At 43.0% G+C, this 20,623-nt stretch overlaps 1 protein-coding gene across 3 annotated transcripts in view; it reads right to left on the bottom strand.

Annotated features, from left to right (window-relative positions):
* Positions 1–20,623, bottom strand: part of MIPEP (mitochondrial intermediate peptidase) — a 212,397-nt gene that overhangs the window by 65,831 nt on the left and 125,943 nt on the right. The window lies entirely within an intron of this gene.

The raw sequence follows: 20,623 nt of genomic DNA on the forward strand, positions 1-20,623 counted from the left end.
CAGGTTTATTTCTCTGCCTGGTTCCTCTAGAATTTGGAAATTGTCTTGGGACCTCAAGAGGAGAGGATCACCCAACTCACAGCAATCAAACTCCAAATGGTGCTGTCAACTGAACCACACATGGACGTGCCATTTTTCCGAGGACCCTTACATCAACCCCGGGAGGAGCCCTAGCTGCTGTTCCCCACTCAACGCCCCTTTCCAGCAGGAAATAGCCAGAAGGCGTCGTCACCCAAACCCCTAAGAGCAGTTAGTGTGGCATCTCCACAGTGCGGAATGTTGTAGGAGTTACTAATAAATTATTTTAGGCAGACAGAGGGGAAAAGGGGTCCTTAGGAAGTTTTTTTTTAAAGCTTGTCTGGAAGAGTTTCCTGTAAAGCCCCAGCTCTTAAAGCCAGGCCAGTAACCCGATATCCAAACGTCAGCCATTAGAAACTGGGTCCAGCCACACATGGCGATTCCGGTGGCCTTCTTGCCCTTTCCCCACGTTCCTGGATACATGGCCATTCCGAAGTATCCCCACCTGTGTAGAACATCATGGTGTCCTGCATTTGCATATTAAAAGGCTAGGGTGGGAGGGCCAGCTTTTCCCTCGGGCTAGGTGAATGACGTGCCTAGTCAGATCAATCCCCTGAGCCTTGTGCAAATCAGACACTGCCTCCTCCAGCCGCTGTGTATATACCTAGCTGGTATCTGTGGCAGGTGGGGTTCCCTCTTTTGGCTTTAGAGCACCCCCTCCCTCTGTGTCTGTATAGGGGAGCTTCTTCCTTCTCCCTTCCTCCTTGCCTCTTCTTGCCTATTAAACTCTCTCTGCTCCTTAAAACTAAAAAAAAAAAAACAGTATTTGAAACATTTCTATAATTACATGACTGGTCGTTTATAACTAAATGACTGGAATTCTCAGAAGGGAAAGTCATTTATTCAGAGCCAAGCTATTCAGGTAAGTATGGCCATCCTGTTCTTTGAAGTGTTCACTTCAACTCAACAAACTGCCAATATAAATATGACCTTGCTCTCTCCTTCCCAGCAGACAGGCCCAACTAGCACACGTCCTTCTCCAGTTTCCCACCTTAAACCCTGCATCTCACAGAATGGCAACTGTGGCCACAAGAGAAAAATATGTACACTTGTGGGCTTTTCTAAAGAAATACAGTTAGAGCTAACTGGTTTGGTGATTTTGTGTGTAATGTGACTGGTGAAGATGAAGGTTCAAAAAGGAGGAAGTCAGGACCCGAGCCTGGAGGGATAATGAAGAACGGTTACTGGGAAGAATCCTGGGCACCACTTGCTAGCCCTGCTCTAATTAGATTTAAATGTTCTGCGAGTGTTAACACGAACTAAACCCTACACAGAAAATTAAAAAAAAAAAAAAAAAAAAAAGCCCAATGTTTCAGGTAGTTCCACAAGTAAGAAAAACTGGATTTAGCTTGTATATGGCCATAGTCAAAAAATTCTAAGAAAGCTTTCGTTTCGTTTTTAAAGCTGACAAAGACGTCCCCGTTGCCTTCACGTCTTCATTTTAGAAGGGTGACGATTAAAATTGTATTTTCTAAGCACCCTGGGAACCAGCTTGGAGCTGTTAGCTCCAACTAAGGTGGATGGAGTTGACAAACACATTTCACTGTGGAAATCACCTAAATTAGAGGGAGAATGAATGGATCTTGACAAAAGGACTCAGGCAATAACTTTACAACTAAAAAGAGAAAAGGGTCAATAGCAATGCAAGAAAGACAAAAGTGCATCAGGACACACATTGCAAATATGAGCTCACACAAGGAAGCAGGTAGTATATCTTCATCTGTGTGTCCTACTGAGAGAGACAGAGTATATGTGAAGAGTAGTTAAAGAGTGAGACTTTAACGTATTTCTCTCCTCATTTTACCTGAGAGACAAATGAGCTAAGAAAAGATGGCACGAGCCAGAACATTTTTCTTCTGACGGCTCTGCTCAAATGACGTGTTTCATAACCCGGAAGCACTAGGGTAATTATTCTAGGCTGACTAATTTAAATTATAATATCAATAAGATTCCAAGACTGAGTCTTAAAACGGCAGGGTTTCCACACTATGGCTTTGCAGTCCTCCTCTTCCGAGTGACTGCAGACATACAGCTGGAAAGAAAGTGAGGAGGAAAATACCATGCAGGAGGACTTGACCTGCAGACAGCTGGCCTAGACGGGGCTCATCAGAGAGGACGCCAGCCATTCCACTCCCAGAACCGTGGTGGCTGTTTACGGAGCATTCACTGTGCACCAGACACTGTCCTAAGAGCACTGATCCGGGGTCTCCTTAAAACACACCTTGAGACCCCTATCTTCACAAGTAAGAAAACAGAAGCCAAGAGAGTCACACAGCTCACAGGTTTGCTTTCACCCTGGCAGTCAGGTTCCTGAGCCCATGCTCTTAAAGCACCATGATATATTTACTGCCTCATGCCCTGACATTCTGTCAAATACATTCTAAAACGGTTTATATTTAAATATCAGCATCCTTGATGGACAGAACCTAAATACGCAGAAAATCCTGAGAGAAAGGTCTCCTTATTTCCTGGTGCCACCCATGAGCACTTGTGCCCAACTGGCACGGCGTCCGCTCTGTGGAGCACACTTTACAAGCAGCCTCGACTGTACCCAGCTAGCTGGAAGGAGAGGGCAGAGATCAGCGGCCTCGTCTCACAGGGCTGTAGTCTGGCACTGCCAACGGTGGCTTGGCCCAGCTGTGACTGGGACACCCGTGACCAGGACAGGCACTCATGTAACGACCAAGAGCCTCTTCCCATCAGGGCACACAGTGCTCGCGATGCTTGGTTGCTGCTGGAGTTCCTGTCTTGGCGTGACCCTGGGAGGAAAATGGTTGCTGCTGGAGTTCCTGTCTTGGCGTGACCCTGGGAGGAAAAAGTGCCCAAGAGGTCTGTGCTTCAGGATGCTTCCTGGGTGGCCTCCAGGTGTCTGTGGTAACCCCTTCAAACAGAAGCCTTTACATATTTAAGGGGCTCCTAACTATGCAGATTTCTACACTTTCACCAAGAAAAGGTCCGGTCAGCTCCAGGATGAGTTCATTATGTGTACAAAGCTGCAAGTCCATATTCTGTTATTTTGCAATAACGAACACATAATCCAACCAGACCTTCATTTAAAAATCAGCATACTCATGGCCTAACCTGCTTAATCCCTTGAATGCCCTTTTGGATGCACAACTAATATAATTATTTGAAAACATGATGGAGAGCAATTGGTTGACAGTTTGATTATACCTGGAAGCCAACCTTGCAAAGACAAAATCTCATTCTGGCTCCCTTTCCTAAGGCCCCAGGGTGAAATGGTTGGTGTATCATTTAGTTTCATAAATACAGGGGATTACCGGGCAATTAAAAGGCAGAATTATTTTAAAGCTTGGAAGAAGAAGAATAGGTACATCTTTTCTTTGAGTCTATTTCATATATTGCTTGACACCAAGCAAAGGTACCCAATAAAATGAAACTATGGCTTTTTGATCAACGGCTGAATATGATCCAAATTTAATGAAAGTCAAAGAATGAATGAACGAAGAAACTATTAATTGAATATTTATAAGAGTTCTTCCATTCATTCATCCATTCATTCTATCTGTGCCTAAATGCCTAATGTGAATTTCAGGAAGGCAAAACAAACAGCCCCAAAAAAGAAAAAACATGTTATTTATTAGGAAGATATTATATATGAAGCTTGTCTAACTCACGGCCGGTGGACCGCATGTGGCCCAACACAAATTCATAAACTTTCTTAAAATACTATTAAATTTTTTCTTGGTGATTTTTTTTCCTTTTTTTTTTTTAGCTCATCAGCTATGGTTAGTGTAGTGTATGTGTGGCCCAAGACAATTCTTCCAATGTGGCCCAGGGAAGCCAAAAGATTAGAGACCCCTTTATATATTATATATAACAATTACTGAGTTGTTTTTTTTTTTTTTTTGAGACAGGGTGTCACTCTGTCAGTCAGGCTGGAGTGCAGTGGTGTGATCTCGGCTCACTGAAGCCTTGAATTTCTGGGCTCAAGTGATCCTCTCACCTCTGCTTTCCTCAGCTGGGACTACAGGCATGCACCACCGCACCTAGCTAGTTTTTTTTTTTTTTTTTTTTTTTGGTAGGAATGGGGTTTCGCCATGTTTCCCAGGCTGGTCTCGAACTCCTGAGATCAACTGACCCAGCTGCCTCAGCCGCTGAAAGTGCCCCATGGGATTACAGGCGTGCGCCTCTGTGACTGGCTGAGACTTTCTTCTGAAAACTATGATCCAGTGGACCTAAAAGTGGACTGACATCACTGGTGTGTCAACTGGGAGGCTGTTAGAAATGTGAATTCTTAATCCCCCACCTGAGCCCTGCTGAATCAGAACTGGGGACGGGCCCAGTGACCTGTGTTTTAATAAGCCTTCCCAGTGACTCTGCTGCACGCTCACCTTTAAGACCCATGGCTCAGCTGGACCTGCTGAAACCTATTAAGCCTGAAAATGGATGTCGTTTCTCTCAACTGGCAACTAGAACTTGAAAAACACTGAGCAAGAAAGATGTAGACGCATATAATTTTCTACTTAACTAAAAAAGACTTTTCAGGTGAAATAGAAAACAACTGTTTCGTGTCAAACTATAATTTATTTGGCACACTGTTCAAAGTTATTGAGGGCCCAGCTAGATGGAAAAGCACCTACACTGATCCAGTGGATTTGGCATGGATCTGGCCTCCAGATCTGTAGTGGGGAGGGAGAAAGGGATGTGGTGTCAGCGTGAGCTGGGTGGAAGCTGTGGCTCTGCACTTGCTCAAGAAGTCTCCCAGATGGGAGGTGCCCTTTGCAGATTAAGGCAGTCCTTTTATTTAAAAAATTAAAAAGCAGGGTATGTCTTGATTACTAGGAGCATTCTAGAGGACAGTAATTTGTGTTGATCAATTATTAACTCCTTTATGAGAAAGCTCAGAAACACACACCTAAGAAGCTTCTTTCATTCTGACAGTTCTAAGCCTGAGAAATAGAACCCAACCTCAGTCAGGCAGGAGCCCAGAGGGAGCCATGTCTCAAGGAAAACACAGGGAAGTCGGTCGAGGACCGGCCATCTGTTGATAGGTCATGATTTCTGCCAAAGTGGGTGATTGTAGCAGAAAGGTGGATAGAGTTGCTTAGGTCTGACTCCCCACAGGCATGGACCTCTCCCACCATTAGCGTTCTGAGATCAATGCCTCTGCCTGCAGGCCAAACTCCCTGCGCACGGCAGCAAGCAGGAACATGACCACTCCTGATTCCACTTCAGACTGAACGTCTGCTCATGCATTTATCAAAGGAAATGTTTACTAAGCACTTGTGTGCTAAACACTGTGTGCTAGAGACAGCAGGCACACAGATATGAGCGAGACATGAGATTTCTGTTCTGAGGAACGTCATGAGCTGGGGAGAAAGCCATGGAAATACATAACTGTTTATACAGCACGAAGTGTCAATGGGGTAGGATACTGCTTTTTTCCACCTAGCATCCATTTCCCCTCTGGTTAGGAGAACAATTTTGCTTTAGGGCAGTGGTTTAGAGGGTGATTTTGTCTCTCAGGGCATCTGGCAAGGCCTGATGACATTTCTGGCTGTCACACTGGGGGAGTGAACCACCCTACCACACAGAGGACAGGCCCCATAAAAATAACTTATCTGATCCCAAAACGTCAACAGTGCAGGCAGACACCCTGCGGTGGGCCAGCGAATAAGGAAGCTCTCCCTGCCCTTGGCTCACCCAGTGAGGCTGCCCAGATGTGTTCTTCCCGGATTGAGTCTTGAGAGGAACGGAGAAAGGTCTATGGCTGGCTGGAGCGGAACCATCTCAGCACCAGCCCCATGAGGAACACGCCCGCTCCTCAGCCCAGCCCTCGCAAGCTGCTCTTCTGGAGCCCTGTTCTAACTTCTTCCTTTGATTCTGTGGCCTCAAAAAAAAAAATTGGTTTTCTGCTTTGATAAGCCAGAGTTGGTTCTATTTCTTTCAAGAAGATTTCCAGCTGATTTAAAAAAAAGATCAGTTCACCCGTTGTTAGAAACAATTTAATGATGTCTACGGAACACTGATCTTTTTGTCTGATCAAAGACCGATTCTGTAGACCCAGGATTTGTAGCTGAAGCAGCTGTTTTTTCATTTAAATGATTCTGTCTTTCCTCCGATTCATAAAGTCTGGGTGATACACGAGCAAGCTTTAATGCCTGATTTCTACTCCCCACCTTCACTGGAAAAGCAGGGGTTGTTCCTGGACGAAGAACAGTGTCTCACTGCCGCTGAGCCCTGTCAGGGGGTGGCAGGAGGTGTGAGGGGGACAGGAAGAAGCACAGAGGGACTGCCCTCCATAGCCTGGGTCTCCCTGAAACTGGATCTTCCCCTGTGGAGTCGGGGAAGGAAGTATCATTGCTTGTGGGTTTCAAAGGTGCAAGGGAAGTTCCTGGATTTGGTGTCCAAGGCTGCCCAGGAGAGGGGAGGTCTGGGTGCTCTGTGTATGTGGAAAGGTGGATGAACTCCTAACATCATTCAGGAGTGGCCAGTGCCCTGAGGCCAAGACACCCAGGACAAATACCTCATCAGTTCTTTAAAATCAAAGCTAAAAAATCAAAATCACCATGAGATACCAGTTTACACCAGTCACAATGGTTATTAGTAAAAAGTCAAAAAAAATAACAGATGCTGATGAGGTTGTAGAGAGAAAGGAATGCTTACACAGTGTTGGCGGGAGTATAAATTAGTTCAGCCATTGTGGAAAGCAGTGCGGCAATTCCTCGAAGAGCTAAAAACAGAACTAACACCTGACCCAGCAATCCCATTACTGGTTATATACCTAAATATATAAATCATCCTACCATGAAGACACATGCACTTGAATGTTCACTGCAGCACTATTCTCAACAGCAAAGACATGGAATCAGCCTAAATGCCCATCAATGACAGACTGGTTAAAGAAAATGTGGTACATATACACCATGGAATACTATGTAGCTATAAAAAAGAACGAGATTACATCCTTTGCAGAAACGTGGATGGAGTTGGAGGCCATTATCCTTAGCAAACTAACGCAAGAACAGAAAACCAAATACTGCATGTTCTTATTTGTAAGTGGGAGCTAAATAATGAGAACACATTGAGGCCTATTTGAGTGTGGAGCATGGGAGGAGGGAGAGGAAAAAAAAATAACTATTGGGTACTAGACTTAGCACCTGGGTGATAAAATAATTTGGGTGATAAAAGCCCCCATGACACAAGCTTATCTATATAACAAACCTGCACACGTACATCAAACTTAGAAAAAAAAGTTTTTTAAAAAATAAAAGTTAAAAGCTAGTCATATTCTTACATTTCAGCCACAGCACTGGACTTAGTAGAAATTAATTAAGTTCTATTAGCCAGATTTCTATTCAAGGCCTGTAAGTATCACTTAGTTAGGAAACAGTCTGGTGGACCAAAAAGAGCCTCAGTCTCCAAAAAACAAAATGTCCTGAGGACCCCCTACAGGACAATAGCCCCGCCGGGCCTTGCTGGTCAGCAGAGCAGCCATTTGCATGCAGTTCCACCAACAGCCTGGCGGGGGCACTGTGCCGGTGTGAATTTGGGGCTGAATGGAACGTTATCTGGTTCTGCAGGGTGTCTCATTATATGAAATTTCAGGCTATTTCTCTTCTGACTATACAACTGTTTTCCTTTGAAGGGGTGCCAAGAAAGAATAGAGAGAAAAAAATACCTTTTTCATTTTCTAAATCAAACTTTAGGTGGCTCGAAAGAAGGCAATATATCCTGATGGTTAGAGCAAGGGTTTAGTAAGAGATTACCCTGGGTTAACCAACTGGTTAAGGGACCTCAGACTAGTCACTTAACCTCCGCTGGAGGCAATCTAAGTAAAAGTAAAATGCTGGAGTTTAGTATAATGTTTGAAGTTCATAAAACTGGCACAGTGTCATCTACTTTGATAGATTGTTAAGAAGGATTAAATAAGATACAGAATTTAACACAGAGAAATGCTCACTCACTATCATAATCAGACCCGACGATTTGTGAAAACCTGCTTCCTAGTTCAAGAGTTGAAGGATGAGGTTGCTTACTATTTTTGTACAAGTTCAATTCCAAAACATTTAATCTATGATTAAATATCATAAAACTATCATAAAACTCACAATCACAAGCTACTTATCCAGCTCATAAATCACGGCTTTTTTCTACTTTTTGCCATCTGCTTATTAGGTAACTGTTTATCTACTAAAAGAAAGAAACAAAAGATGGAATTAAAATAAATCCATTTTTCTACCTGCTGATTTCTGTGATAAAAGGGTCTTCACTGGGGTGATGGGGAAGTGCTGAAAATGGATAGTGGTGATGGCTGCACAGCATTGTAAGTGTAGGACACTGTGAATGGCTTTGAACTATACATTTAAAAACGGGTAACATGGCAAATGGTATGGCATGTAGTATATTTTACCACAATTTAAAAAAGAGATCAGAAATCTTTTTAGAACCTGCGATTCACTCAGATACACAGCTGTCTGTGCTATGCCATCCTCCATTACTAGACATAACAATAACTCGGATGTACCAAAAAGCAGATTATCTAAACAGATTTGGGAGTGAATGAAAAGGAGGTTTGAGTATTCTCAGCACCATTACTAATTCTAATAATTCATCATAATAGTTTAATGGCTATTTTTTCCGCTGAAATAATTTTATGTGCCAAACTCAACCTAGACTGATTAAGAATTGTGGCTACAAAGGCTAGCCTGGCAGTTTGAAAAATCTTAAGTGAATTTTATGAGATCAGAATCCTCATTCCAGATCTGTCTCTCCCAAGCCTAGGGCAATTGTATGGCTCACCATCTTTACTTTGAAGTTTTTCTCTGCTACAAGACTGTGGTTACCCACATCCTTTGCTAAAGGTAGATTCCGTCTATCTACAATCAGTTCTTGAGAAAATCAGACTATCAGCCAGGAAGTGAAATTCTTCTCTTCCTTTGAACTGAAAAGACTCAGCTGCTCCCTGTGCTGGATTGGTATCTGTTAGCATTCACATATGGGGCTCTCTCTCTCTCTCTCGAATTATTAACTCAGGTGAAGCCTCTGAACCCGTGTTACACAGAAGGTGAGCCAGCAAGTACAGCCCCACATATGTGCTCTGTTTACACATTAGTTTATTTTAATTTCATTGTCAGATTTAATAATTCCATTTACAATTACATTTCTGGGTTACAAAACATCTTGCCTTTTGAAGCTCAATGTCTTCCTTAAACAAACACACCCACACATTAAACATGCACACACCCTCTTAAAATATTAGTGCATTTACAAAAGGGAGGTCTTGGCCTTGAGAATGCAGGTGCTCCTTTCCATTTCTTTCTTCCAAAAAGCTTTCAGTGATTTCAGAGGCTACGTTGAGTAAATATATGAACAAGCCAAAGATTAGGGATTCTATTTACTTGGCTGTTATTCTGGGGTGCCTCTATTATTGAAATTGTGTCATAATCCTAGAGCTACTAAATTGTAACTCTGATTCCATGACATGCTTTCCTCATTTATTCCTGCTATGCTGTGCAAGAAAAGCAGCTTTCTGCCAATAAGCATTCTGTAAAGTTCCAAATCTTGCTTTGCATGCCGTGCATTCACGCGTTTACATTCAACAAATCTTATTTTCCTACAAAATCATTTTACTGTAGGTAAGGCAATTACATACTAGTATACATACTAGTTACTAGTTAGCATACTAGTTAGCACATGCCACTTTGCAGATTTGTCCCCATGATATCTTACTCTGATAACCCAATAATATCTTCTTTGAGCATCACTGTATTCCCAACAAGGCCACTCAGTTGCCAACAATTATGAAAGAGCAAGGGAAAAAATACAATGGAATATGCATGCACGTATTTCAAAGCAAAAACTTCCTAGTATAACCTGAGAAAGAAGTTGAAGAAATTACCAGCTCACACAGGCGAGCCAGAGTACTTGACTCTGAATCCTGGTTCTAATGTCTGCTGCTACATGATCTCAGGCAAGTAAGTTACGTATGCATCCCTGGGACTGTTTAGAGAATTAAATGAGATCATACAGCAATATACATAGTACTTGGCACATCAAATACACTCAACAAATGCTTTTAGCTGTACTTAGCGTTATTGCTCTATTGTAACAATAATAAACAATAAAATAACAAATGTACGCTTGGTTTGATTAAACTTTTATGACTCCCTCCTATCCATTCAATGCTGGAAATATACAAGTAGCAGAAACTAGTTTTATTGAAAGTATCTGACATAAAGGATTAGCTATCTTTAGAAAATCAATACACAGGCTATTGCAGCATTTAAATAAAATCTCTATCCTAATGTGAAATGCATGTGCATGAAAAGGAAGACAAAAATAAATCTAGTGTTGAAATTCCACTATTTTGAGTGTGTGACTTAAGATTTTAAGAACTTTGTTAAAGCTCAGCTTTATTTAAACTGCTAGAAAGGGAGCTACAAGTACAGGTTGGCCTTCCTCCTGACCCTAAAGCCTAAACAAAACATACATTTAGTACTGAATGGAAAGAGAGTAAAAAACTGTGTTACCTGACATACTCTAACTTATGGGATGGGTCACAAAAAGAACCTGATAATGCTATTCAGATATCTGAGATGTGCAAACTCTAAAATTAAGCAGGGACTATTTAATAAGAGAAAACTTTAATGTAAAGATAAACTATTAAATATAAAAGAAAATCAGGTATTGGTATAATTTCTTAATCTAATTTCATTATTAATAATGTTACATCACAGTCATAAAGACAAAGTTTCTTTTACATTTAGTTGAAAAAGACATAAATAAACACCAGAAGATGTCTTGTAAATGCTCTTTCAGGAAACAATCCAGTTAAACCAAGAGAAATCTTGTCCCTATGTCCTCTGGGAACATTTCATAAAAGAGTTGGCTAGCAAATGTCAATTTCAATTCTTCAACTAAAATCTGCTCTAAATCTCTATAATTATTACTACTATTTAACCTTTTACTGGTACACCTTCCAAATGTAAATTCATCAGTGTATTGCCAACTTGTGAATTCCTCAGTTCTTGAAGCTTGATGCCTGAGGGTGTCAAGCAGGAAAGTTAAGAATCTAGATCCAGGCCAGGTGCAGTGGCTCACATCTGTAACACCAGCACTTTGGGAGGCCGAGGTGGGCGGATCACTTGAGGTCAGGAGTTCGAGACCAGCCTGGCCAACATGGTGAAACCCCATCACTGTGAAAAATAAAAAAATTAGCGAAGTGTGATGGTAGGTGTCTGTAGTCCCAGCTACTCAGGAGGCTGAGGCAGGAGAATCGCTTGAACCTGGGCAGTGGAGTTTGCAGTGAGCTGAGATTGTGCCACTGTGCTCCGGCCTGGACGACAGAGTGAGAATATGTCTCAAAACCAAACCAAACCAAACCTAGAACCAGAGCTTTGGAGAGAAAACATTCGCTTTCGTAACCTGTGTTTAGCCCACTCAGCACACTTTTTTTTTTTTTTTTTTGAGACAGCGTTTCACTCTTGTCACCCAGGCTGGAGTGTAACGGCATGATCTTGGCTCACTGCAACATCTGCCTCCCGGGTTCCAGTGATTCTCCTGCCTCAGCCTCCAAAGTAGCTGGGGCTATAGGTACATGCCACCACAGCCAGCAAATTTTTGTATTTTTAGTACAGATGTAGTTCTATCATGTTGGCCAGGCTGGTCTCGAACTCCTGACCTCAGGTGATCCACCCACCTCAGCCTCCCAAAGTGCTGGGATTACAGGCACCAGCCACGGCACCCGGCCAGAACACATTTTTAACCCTAAGTTAAGAACACCATCTATAGGCAAGGTGCAGTGGCTCACACCTGTAATCTCAGCACTTTGGGAGGCTGGGGCAGGTGGATCATTTGAGGTCAGGAGTTGGAGACCAGCCTGGCCAACGTGGCAAAACGCCGTCTCTGCTAAAAATACAAAAATTAGCCAGGCATGGTGGCACACGCCTGTAATCCCAGCTACTCAGGAGGCTGAGGTATGAGAATCGCTTGAACCCAGGAGGCGGAGGTTGTAGTGAGCTGAGATCGCCTCACTGCCCTCCACCCCTGGGTGACAGAGACTCCCTCTCAAAAAAAAAAAAAAAAAAAAAAAAAAGGAACACCATCTACAAATGACCATCTTCAAAAAACATGATGTTTCCATTAAGCACTCAAAGCACTGAGAGAATGTTACCTACATTCCTTTTAGAAGGTAGTATACATTGACATCATCTAAAAATGGAATCATTAGTCTATTTTTTGGAATGAATCTACTACAAGATATTTACTTGAGGAAGAGAAACCTGTCTCAGACCTCAAAATCAACCTCTGGACGTATCTCAGAATGGAAGAGGGACCCATCAAATTTACACAGAAGGTTGAAGATGATAGCTTACTATCAGAGAAAACTGTCAAAACAAGCGCTACCCACCAAAAGTAACAGACAAAACAGAAGCTGAAGAAGAGTCTATGGCTAAGCGGGGTCAGGTGAGGAGTGCTGTGGGGCAGCAGGGGCTCTGGAGACAAAAGAGTGTGACTAACTCCTGACTAGGCCAGAGAATGGCTCTGACACAAGAGCTTTGCTTCCATACATGGGAAGTGGAGATGACACGACCCACCAGAGCAGTGTTTGGTGGATTAAAGATGCTACCCGTGACCTGCCTGGCACGTTTTCACTCTGTCATTGTCCCTTCGCCTTTCCTGCATGGTGAGTCTTCTTCCTGCATGCTGCTTAAACAGAGTCCTGCCTGAAATCGTTAGGCAGGAACTCCTGCTGCCCAGGGCTTATAAAGAGGTGCTTGACTCTGGCCAGTAAGGACCTATTTGGGAATGGACAGTGGACCCCCTTTCTTCTAGTGGTGTCCCCTACTTATTATGCCTGCTGTCTAGCTGCTTAACAGTCAGTACTCGCCCAGTGGGCAGAACCAAGCATTGTACTAAAACAAAAAGTGTCTAAAATAGAGTGACAGGAAGCAGGAAGGGCAGGATGGGAGTAAAAGAACAGGTGAGAGACTGAACAAGTGTGGAGACAGCACAATTGCTATATATATTTTTTCTTTTACATGATTAAAGAACTTTATGAAAATATTTAGCCTGTGAAATATCCGAAAATATTCATGTGATAAAAAAAATTCCTGAACCAGGCATATAAAAACCTGTTCCCATTGTAATCATCATAACTTTTTGTTGTTGTTGAGACGGGGTCTCGCTCTGTTGCCCACACTGGAGTGCAGTGGTGTGATCTCGGCTCACCACAACCTCCGCCTCTCGGGTTCAAGTGATTCTTCTCCCTCAGCCTCCTGACTAGCTGGGACTACAGGCGCGTGCCACCATGCCCAGCTAATTTTTGTATTTTTAGTAAAGAAGGAGTTTCACCATGTTGGCTAGTCTGGTCTCGAACTCCTAACCTTGTGATCTGCCTGCCTCGGCTTCCCAAAGTGTTGGTATTACTGGCATGAGCCAAGTGCCCGGCCTGTTTTGTTTTGAGTTGGAGTCTCGTTCTGTTACCCAGGCTGGAGTGAGTGCAGTGGTGTGATCTTGGCTCACTGCAACCTCCGACTCCCAGGTTCAAGTGATTTTCCTGCCTCAGCCTCCCAAGTAGCGGCGACTACAGGTGCATGCCATCACACCCAGCTAAATCACAACTTTTCTATAGCACAGGAAACAACTGCTCTTTTAAGTCTACTTTGGTATTCGTGTATTCACTCATTTAACAAGTATTTATTGAATGCCGATGGGCTGAGCCCTGTAACAGTGGCTGCAGATACAGCTGTGAACATGACAGTCAGCTGCCCTCCCATCACAGAACTTAGACTTTATGGAGGGGCAGAGACCATAAACCAATAAATTAAATAATACATGTTGAAATTAGGAAGTAAATGTTAATATGTGCTATGAAGCAAAAGCAAAGCAGAGTAACGGGGTAGACAGTGTCTGACTACAGGGGAAACGAAGAGACTCTATTCATAAATGTTTGAACAGCCCGTCAGAATTCATCAGAATGACTGACTTCCAACAGCCAAGTTTTACTTGGCGTGCTGGTAGTTTTAAATCATCTTATCTTTTAATATTTAACACATCTGTGTGAGGGGGTTTCCTCCTAAGTCCCTCACAAATGTAAAACACACCCTGGGGTGGGCACTTAGCCCAAGCCAAGACTGCTGCTTTGAGCACGTTCTGGCATTTATTGATGCTGAGCCTCCACATACCTGGGGGCACAGATGCTGCTGGCTCAGTCAGGCAGAACCTGCCATGCATTAAGGCTTATCTTTCCCTTGAAATCCCTTGATTAAAAAAATAAAAAGCAAAGACACCTTGTACAAAATAAATTTAGGTATAACCATCCAGAGGTAGTGTGCATTTACTGTTCTCCTACAGTGCTGGGCATGCCAGCCTTGCCACACAATGCCAATATCTAGAGAATTAATCAGATTGCATAAATGCTACTGCATGCTTTCAGGCTGGAAGTATTAACTACTACGAATTTTCAGTGCTGTACGACAATGTAGAATGCCTTTTCTGTTTCAGTATCTGTGTATACCTTTTGACAACAGGGAAATTAATCAAGCTATTGTTGAACAATGACTGTTTATTTAGCTTTCTTATTTTAAATGTCGGCTGTACTTCTGCTGACAGACAGGACTTAGCGCTCCTTGATTGTCGTATTGTATTGTGCAAACACCACCAATGGCAAAGCCTTGCACTAAGCACATTTTGCCTACTAGGTTAGTAATCAGGTTATTAAAAAAAAGGCATCGACGCTTATTACTTAAGCTGCTGTGTCAACAAGACATCATACTTTCAAGTGGACTAAATATTTTGGGTCAATTTGAATAAACGTGTCATCCTGTCAATCAGAGCTGTCTAAAACTGAAGTGAGTTTCCTTGTGAAAAAGGGAGTTTCCCATCATCAGAACTCTACGGTCAAAGGGCTTCCTCCAGCCCATTCTGTACAGAGTCCTTTGCAGTCACTCGGAAACGGAATCCCACGGGCTTGGGAGTTGCCTGAGCTGAATTCTCTCAGTGGCTGAATTGCGTAAGGGCTTCTTGATTTCTGTCCCCCATGGCGGCCATAACCATGCAACCACCTCTGTAACAACTGAAGCAGGGAGCTTGGGGGTCATCCTTGATATCACACTCACTCGCCTCCATGCCAAGAGAAATCTGATCTTGTCACTACCTGCCTTCAAAATACTGTCAATGGTTTCTCATGTCCTCAGAATAAACACCAACTCTCTTTCACAGCATCCACAATGCCCTGCCCGACCTGACGCCCACTTACCTTCCAGCCTCATTTTGTGCCCAATACTCCCCCTCCAGTCTCATCTCTGTGCCCCTCCCTCCCCCAAGTGGCACTGAAAAGGCTGCTGGGAAGCAGGGAAACAGGGTGGAGTCAAGGTGTGGACCAAACCATGGGCAGCAGTGGCATTACTAAAAACCTTCCCACGGAGGTTGTTTTTAATTAAATTTTAAATTTTAGGACAGTTTTATATTTACTGAAAAATTGTGACGGGCCGGGCGCGGTGGCTCAAGCCTGTAATCCCAGCACTTTGGGAGGCCGAGACGGGAGGATCACGAGGTCAGGAGATCGAGACCATCCTGGCCGACACGGTGAAACCCCATCTCTACTAAAAAATACAGAAAAACTAGCCCGGCGCGGTGGCGGGCGCCTGTAGTCCCAGCTACTCGGGAGGCTGAGGCCGGAGAATGGCGGGAACCCGGGAGGCGGAGCTTGCAGTGAGCTGAGATCCGGCCACTGCACTCCAGCCTGGGTGACAGAGCGAGACTCCGTCTGAAAAAAAAAAAAAAAAAAATTGTGACGGAGTCAAGGGAGTTCCTCCACACTCCACACTCAGCCAGCTTCCCCCATCATTAATATCTTTCATGGTGTGGCACATCTGTCACAACTCACCAACCAGTATTGACAGAATATTGTTAGCTCCGGGTACACTTTAGTCAGACTGCCCTGGCACGATCAACACCAGCTGTTCCAGGACCCGCCAGGGGACCACATTACATGTGGCTGCCATGTCTCCTTAGGCTCCTCTAGGCTGTGTCAGCTTCTCAGACTTCGTTTTCAACGACCTTGACAGTTTTGAGGAGTACTGCTTAGGTCGTTTGCAGAATGTCCTGAATTTGGTGTGTCTGACGTTTTTTTCATTATGAGACTGGGGTTATGGGTTTCTGGGAGGAAAACCTCTCATCATATTATATCGAGGACACACACTGTCCACATGACGCATCACTGATGCTGACCCTGATCATCTGACTGAGGTTGTATCTGTCATTTCCCCTTCCAGAGCACTCTGGAGGAAGTCACTCTGCACTGCCCACATAACCAGTGCGGAGTTATCTTCCACTTCCCTGAGGTGGGGAGTATGTACATAAATTATTCGGAACTCTTCTCCGTGGGAGATTATTCTAGTCATGTTATCATTTACATCAGTACGGACTCATGGATAGGTATTTAATACTTTGTATCACACCCCAAGACTGTGTGATCTATTTGATTGTTGAAGTGGGCCCAGGTTGGGGCACTGGGAGCTCTTTCAGTGGGCTCCTGCTGCTATGACACACGCACTCATCACTGTGTGTGTTTCTGGGCACGTCCTTCCTTTCTGGCACCATAAGATACTTCGTGTTCATCTATCTTCCTTGTTCCAGCCCTGGAATCAGCCATTTCTCCAAGGAGCCTTGGTTCCTCTTATTTGAGAATGGTGTAAACCCAATTTCTGGGTGCTGATGTGCTCCGTGCTCCTGGAACTGAGAACGGTTTTTAAGGAAACTAGGAGATAGATATCTTTATTGTTTGTATTAATCTTCTTGGAGTGTGGAGGTGATTCTTTGGAGTATAAGCCATAATTCTCTGGTTTGTTTCTTAAACAAAAAATATTTAATAAGCCAGAAGAGATGATATAGGATAATATGGCAAAAGCGAGTGTGTTTGGCAGACTATACATAAAGCTCTACAGAAATGTATTATGATTTTAATCAGCTTAAGGTAAGGCCCTGTGGGCTTCTAGACTTTGGTTTGGTGAGTCAGTCTGATGCGAAAAAAGAAACAAAATAGAGTTTCAGTTGTTGAGAATTGACTCATTTAGCTACTACTATTTCTTTCCATCTGATCTGATGTTTGGTCCATTTGGAAAACTCCATCAGGTTACTATTTAGTACATTATTTAGTGTCTCTACTTGCATAGTGCTTTTGGCCAGAGGGATTCTGATTAGAAAGGAGCATAGAAATAAAGTTGTTTAATATTTACAAATAACCTTCTGGAATGCTAAAATCTTGGACTTTATCCCTTCCCTTCCCCCTCCCCTCAGATTCTCTCTGGAAGAGTTGAAGAAAGAGAGCACAAGGAATTCTATAACCAGAGGCAGAACCCAAAACTAACTGGGCCATGTCCTGCTTACGTGGCTGTGGGGAGAATCTTTCCATCGGGACCACCGTGGCTAAAAATGGTTATAAACGAAATTGACGGCTTTGCCATGGAAGTCGAAAGGAGCTCGCAGGAAGAGGAAGATTTGACTGTTGACCAGTGGATGTCAGGCAGGCCTCTCCAGTGTCAATGGGAATAGATAGGTTGTGACATTAAAAAAAAAAAAAGACTTGGAGATCATGAAGAGAACCATCAGGGCCCAAGACCCACACTGCTTACATCTCTTGCCTTCTAAAGGCCAGGTCACTTTCATGTCAGAACTTAAGGATCAACAGAGAAAACTGTGGGCAAGGCAGCACAGAGGGTATGAACCCTAAGTTTCGTTATTTATAAAAAGAGGGACAATATGACCTGTGTTATAGGGGATTAAACTTATCAGAGGATAAGTAAAATCTGAACCTAAAAACTCAGTAAGAGGCATTTACCTAAAAATTTTACATAACATAAAACACAAAAAGACCAAATAGTTTGCAGAGGGCAACATGAAAACTTGCCTGAGTACTACAATTGCCATTCACAGACCGCTGAACTAATACAGCTTCCATTCCTAATATCTGTCTAATTCTACCTGTCTATTTGCTGTAGTAAGAAACAATTCTGCTTCCTAGTGGGGCAAAGTATTACTTCCTTGCTACTCACAAACCTCAGCATATCTGTCTTTCTAGAAAACTGCATTTTCTGAAGTGACTGTAATGGAAACTGAACCTTAGATCACGCTCACCATAGCACACTTAACAAATACTCTGGTATATATTTTATAAAACGGTAAAATGAATGGAAATGCCGTATCATTATGGTTTGTTTTAAGCAAAAACCTTAAGTTATCTTATTACTCAGAAATGTGATTTAACATAAGCCAAAAACCATTGTGGGGGTATGAGATAAACAGCAGAAAACCTTAATATTGACAATGAGAGTTAAACCTCACCACAGATATCTCAGCAATTAAGAAAGTTGGTTTCAGTCAGGTATTGCCACATGTGTTTAGTGGAGGTTTAAGTGACTGAATGTCATGCCTATAATATATATCTTTATGTAAGCTATGAATGTGTTTAAAAATAGACAAGGCCATGCTGTCAATCTGCGACATTACTGCCACATGTCTGCACACACACCCCAGCCCCTTCAGAGATTAAAAAAAGGAGAAGCAGGTTAAAAAGAAGTGTTTTGGGCTACGCAAGGTGGCTCACGCCTGTAATCCCAGCACTTTGGGAGGCCGAGGAGGGCAGATCACCTGAGGTCAGGAGTTTGAGACCAGCCTGGCCAACATGGCAAAATCCCATCTCTACTAAAAATACAAAACTTAGCTGGGCATGGTGGCACATGCCTGTGGTCCCAGCTACTCAGTAGGCTGAGGCAGGAGAATCGCATAAACCCAGGAGGTGGAGGTTGCAGTGAGAGGAGATCGTGCTACTGCACTCCAGCCTGGGAAGTAGAGACTCCACCTCAAAAAAATAAATAAATAAATAAATAATAAAAAAGAAGTGCTTTGAAGTCAAATCACATTTTACCTCCCACAAGGAAATGAAGTGACTTTCCGAAGTAATTTATAGACAGTAAGTAGCAGAGTCACTGGCTGCAAATCCAATTCTGTTTCACCATGTGATTGCTTGCTTTCTCTGGGGAAGAAAGTACTGTTTTAACCACTATTATGTTGCCGCCTTCAAATGGTATTTGGTGTGTTAGGCTTTTTAAGAAAAGCCCCTGCTGCTGCAACTTGTCTTTTTTCCTGTGAGGCTCACTCTGTGTGAAGTTAGGTGATGGGAGACTGCTGAATAAATACCTTGCAGCCAAGAGTTAGGGAGCATAGACACGCGGCTGCCGAGCAGTGGCCTTTAACTGATGAATGTAAAGCAAACATCAGGGGAAAAAGAAAGTAGAGGAATCCTGTGTGCTCAGGGACTTCCCTGAACGGGGTGTTGGCCTCTAGTTGGTGAGGACTTGAAATGGCCGAGGGACTCAGAGCTCTGAGCAGAGCCCTGTTCCCAAAGGATGACTCATTCTGAAAAAGATAAATAACCTAAAAGTTTGCCTATGTAGAACTTATTATGCAAAGATCAAAAGCATTCCCTATTTGACTTCTCTGAATGTGTATCATTCAAACAGCACAAGTGTGAATACAAAGGTATTCTGACCCTAAGAAACACAGTCTTATAACTAAGAAGGTAAAAACAGTTGTGATTTGATTAGGGAGGTACATAATTTGAAGGCAGGTATTCTATTTCTTTGCATTTTGCTATGTAATATAAGTCTTTACATTTATCCAGGAAGCAGTTAAACAAAAATATACAAGGTACCTATAAAAAGTTACGTTTTCATAGAAGAATACTGCCAACGAGATCCTGTATGCTTTTACATTACAAATCTCAGTCATTTCACCCATCACTCCTGGTGATACCCCAGTGTTAAGGCTGTGAGCCAACACCTATGCCCTGATGTTTTGCGGCACAGGCTGACTGCCTTCAAGAAAATGAGAAGCCACTAAGGGTTAAGACCCTAACAAATCCAGCCCTATGAAGTGACAACTGGCATAACCCTCTTTGCATGTCCCCCATTCACCTCTGACATGAAACAAATCATGTGAATTAATGAGATCTGACAGAACAGCATTAAGAAAAATATGAAAATGTAAAAGAATTGTTCTATTGTTTGTGTTAACTAAAATCTGAATAGTTCATCATCTCTGGTTTGAATGGTGGACTTCTTTTTCTCCCCTGTGAATTTTAGTGCAGAAAATGTTAAGTTTCTTAACACAAAATTGTTTTGGACAAAGACAGAATTTTTAGAGAGTTAGCTGCAACATTCTGGGAAGCTGACTAGAAAAGCACACCAGCCGAAAGATAAACACTGAAAAAGATTTGCATTTTTTTCTTTTGATGGCATCTCCTATCAGCAAATGTTGAGGTGCAGACAGCATGGCCTGGGAAAGGATGAGCCACGCCCGACTGCCAGGAACACATACCTCACAGAAACTCACTACTTGAGAAGGCTGCTTTTCCGCCTTAGCTCCTGCTGGGCTGGCGCTACCAAGCACCAGCCAAAAGTACACAGTGTACCCAATCAGTAGCTTATTACCATGTGCCTGTTGTTTCACTTTTGCCTGGGTCTGGGGACAGACCCTGAACTAGATGTCCTGTCCGACAGTACAGGCAGCTGAAGAG

This window comes from Macaca fascicularis, chromosome 17 (genome assembly GCF_037993035.2).
Source record: "Macaca fascicularis isolate 582-1 chromosome 17, T2T-MFA8v1.1".
NCBI lineage: Eukaryota > Metazoa > Chordata > Mammalia > Primates > Cercopithecidae > Macaca > Macaca fascicularis.